This window comes from Orycteropus afer, unplaced genomic scaffold, assembly GCF_000298275.1.
Source record: "Orycteropus afer afer isolate SDZICR_OR568_19922 unplaced genomic scaffold, OryAfe1.0 scaffold01010, whole genome shotgun sequence".
Taxonomy (NCBI): Eukaryota; Metazoa; Chordata; class Mammalia; order Tubulidentata; family Orycteropodidae; genus Orycteropus; species Orycteropus afer.
This window is the reverse complement of record NW_006922597.1, coordinates 383,929-387,154: the sequence shown is the minus strand read 5'-3', so window position 1 is coordinate 387,154 and position 3,226 is coordinate 383,929.

Sequence of the window (3,226 nt, the reverse complement as noted above, 5' to 3'; positions counted from 1 at the left end):
CACAGTCTTTTCCCTCTTTTTGTTTGTAGTTGTCCTCACTTGCCAATAGGCCTGTGTTTTTATAAAATGTGGGTTATATCTGTGTGTTTGTGTGTGTGTGCATTGTGTACCTTTGTATGATGCACTGGTGGGTGGTGTCTTAGTCATTGAATGCTGTAACAGAAATACCACAAGGGGATGGCTTTAACAAACAAAAATTTATTTATTTATTTATTTCATGGCCTGACTCTAGGGGAAGACTTTCCCTCTCTGTCAGCTCTTGGGGAAGGTCCCTGTGGCTTTTCAGCTTCTCTTCCTCTGTTCCTTGGCAATCTTCATGTGGTCAGGCATCTATTGTCTCCCATCTCTGCTTGCTTTCTTTCTTGCTTAATGTGTTGTTATATCTCAAAAGAGATTGATTTAACACATACTCTACACTAATATAGGACCTCAGGTGGCATAGCGCTTAAGGTATTTGACTGCTAACCGGAAGGCTGGAGGTTCAAACCCACCAGCCACTCCTCAGGAGGAAGACTGGGCAATCTACTTCCATAGAGATACCACCTCAGAAACCCAAGGAGGGGTTGCTATGAGTCGGATTCGACTTGACAATAGTAAGGGTTGGTTGTTTTTTTTTTTTTTTCCATTTTCTACACTAATACTGCCTCATTAACATGACAAAGAAAACCCCTTCCCAAACAAGATTATAACCACAGGCATGGGGGGGTTAGAGTGTACAACACATATTTAGGGGGGGACAAAATTTAAAACATAACAGATGGGTGCCTTTACACATGCCTAACTATTTCTGTATAGATGAGTAGGGGTGCGTGTGTGTGTCTGTATGTGAGTGCTTGGTTGTGCTTATCAGCTGATGTAACTCTGGATGTGAGTGCAAATTTGAATCTATGTGTACACATGTGCTATATGCATACACCTGCCTGTGTGTGCTAGTGTTTCTATGCAATATGACTAGATGTAAATGTGTTAGAGCATTTACAACCTAGCACACAGAAAAAGTGGAAAATTGTGTGACACTGGAATAAACTGAAAGGGATGTATGGGTACTAGGGTTTAGTGAAAAGAAATTCCTTACATTTTCTTTATATTATATGATTGTGGTAAGAAAAATAAAACAAAACAAAAAGGCAATGTTTTGGAGGATTTATTAAATATTGAATTTGTATACAACTTTCCAATGAAATATTTTCAGAATAATCTCATAGCACTCTTGAGCTCACATGTAGAAATACAACTTTTTTTATTCACTGATATGAATTTGTAGTGGTCAACATGTGTGCCCACTTCTTCTGAGCTTTTGGTTGTGACTGCCCTCATTTTAGTCTTGATTTGGTGAATCCATTAGTGCTGAACATAGATCTTCTATATCAAGTTGTGTTTTTTGGTGGGGAAAAATAAAGACATATGAAGCAAATAACTATTGGTAGTTTTGATATGGATATAAACTTCCATAGTGGCATCCCAGTTCTTGATATTGGAAGGTATGTTGTTGAAGGTAAGATTCATTCCATGGAGGTTGTTCAGGCACATTTTGCCCTAATGTCCTCAGTAATTCACTTGAATTTATGAAACAGTTACACGGCTCTGCAGGTCAGCAAGCTCCCCTCAAAAACACCAGCTCTGGGGACATTAGATACCATTTGGTTTCATCAGCCACAGTTTTTGTGTTTAGTGTGGGTGGTGCTTTCACACCATATCAACCTTTCTTTAGAAATGGAACAACTACTTGTTTTGAATTGATGCATTTGAATTGTAGTGTTGACAAAGAATATTGCATATACCATGGACTGCCAAAAGAATTCTGTCTTGAAAGTAGTTGGAATGCTCCTTTAGAAGCAAGAATGGCCAGACTTCACCTCTCATACTTTGGTCATGTTATCAGGAGGGACCAGTCCCTGGATAAGGATATCATGGTTGGTAAAGTAGAAGGTCAGTGAAAAAGGGGAAGACCCTCAATGAGAGGGATTGATGCAGTGGCTGCAACAATATCTCAACCATAGCAACGATTGTGAGGATGATGCAGAACTGGACAGTGTTTATTAAAAATCAAATCTGTTGTACACAGGGTCGCTATGAGTCAGAAATAACTTGACGGCACCTAACAACAACTTTTGTTGTGCCTCTCTTTTCCACCTGCCTTTCATAACTCACTTGTTCTTGCCATAGCCAGGCGAATAACCAGGTTTTATGCTTGAAATAACTACACGATATTTTCTATCTCTTTGTAGTCACCATCAACAAGAAACTGCTTGCATAAGTAGGTGGCAGCAAATCATCAAAGAGTGTTTTTTTAATTGAATAAAACTCCTTTCCCACCAACAGTTAGATCCTTTCTTTCAATTAAGGTGATATTGAAATTTCTTGTAACAAATGCTCATGAATTTTGAATCCAACAGAAATTTTCATATGGACTTTTTCAAAGAGACATAGACATCACTCATTTTAATAAGTCTTCTTTAGTATTCAAATTATAACATTTACTAAACATCACCCAGGGAATCATACTTAACCTCACTTCTCCTAAGTTTAAGTTTTGCTTTGAATATACTTTAATATATTTTTTAGTATCTTTAAAATTTTTTATGCCGTTTTATTCATGTGCTCAAAAAGCCATTTGTTGAAGCCAGTAAGCATCAAATCTGCAAGGTCTGCAGAAGTCTTATTTTAACTCATAAATTTCTTACAAACTCCTGCACTCTTAGTTTTCAAACAGCTGAGAAAGATGTACTAATACTATTTCTTCATAGAAAGTTGAAAAGTGGGTGAGTAGTGCCTTGGCTTCAATTAAATTTACCTAGCATCATTTACTGTGGAAATTAGGCCTACAGGCCAACTTTTATATAGGGCTGCTTAGTGAATGAATTTTGGGGTTTTCAGAAAAAATTTCAAATGTAAAAAATCCCTTATATCTCCCTGCCATTGCTTCACATTACTTCACAGAGTTATGCAGAGTTTCTACCGTGTTTCAAAATATTCATGTATTACTTTGAATATTTCAACCTTCGTAGCTTCTTGTGGTGCTTCTTTATTTCTCTTCAAGGTTTCTAACTAGTACTATCAACTGGACACAGTTAATCAGCATCCATAGATGCATCAATCTTAAATGAAAATTCTTTTTGATTTGATAGTCTTCTGGGTTACTGTTGTCTTCATGTCCTCTGACCTGTAGTCAGTGTGTCTTCTAATAGTAATAATTGAAAGTGGCCTCTTTGCTATTCCCTTTACC